The sequence below is a fragment of the Arachis ipaensis genome, chromosome B01 (assembly GCF_000816755.2).
Source record: "Arachis ipaensis cultivar K30076 chromosome B01, Araip1.1, whole genome shotgun sequence".
Taxonomy (NCBI): domain Eukaryota; kingdom Viridiplantae; phylum Streptophyta; class Magnoliopsida; order Fabales; family Fabaceae; genus Arachis; species Arachis ipaensis.
Genome location: NC_029785.2, coordinates 133626227 through 133627110, shown reverse-complemented (window position 1 = coordinate 133627110; position 884 = coordinate 133626227).

The following is an 884-nucleotide window of genomic DNA, read 5'->3' as shown; positions in this document are numbered from 1 at the left end:
TTTTAAAAATAAATATTTTTATATTTTTAATTAATCAATAATTTATTTATTTTTTAATTAAAAAATCAAGCACATATTTACCTTTTTCTTTTCTAAATTCTGGCTCCTGATGCTGTCTAGGAGGATACCATCAATCTAAATTTGTTATCCAAAAAGTGACAAGTGGCACTTTATTGTCCTTATTAACATCAATCATGTCGAAGATCAAAATAAAAAGTAATTAAAAAAAGGGAGAGCATATTTTAATATTCTATTTTTCACAAATAACACATAAATAATAAGCATATATTTGTGCAAGACCAATTTGAATCAAAATAGAAAAAGAGAACATAAAAGGAAAGTGGGACGTAATAATGGAATAAAAGTGAAGTGCAACCCACGCTTATTTTATGCTTAAAATGGTTTGCCAAGCAGGTCCAACACAACTTTAAGCAGCTACTTAAAATGGTTTGAATTCACTTCTTTTTTAAATATTTAATTAACTATTTAACCTAAAATTTCTAATTTATTTTGTTAAAATTAAAATCAGATGTAAATATTTAGACTATGTAACCAACGTAAGTTAGCACAGATAGATGAGGGTCTGTGTCCCTTAATCATCTCTCCCGAGTTCGATACTCACTGGAAGATGGGAATGAAATTTACTCGCTTGGGAGGGTCGACCACTTTGCCTCCTCAGTATCGAGGAATTAGTCATTGGGCTACCGACCTGATAGATACCCTAGTGCAAACAAAAAAAAATTTAGACTATGTAAAACATATACTCCATTGTTTAGAAAACTTGAAATTCTTGACTATCTTTGGAGACATAAAACACATTTTATATATTTTATTTCTTCTATTAATTAATAAATGGAGTATAGAATAAATTCATATTATCATAT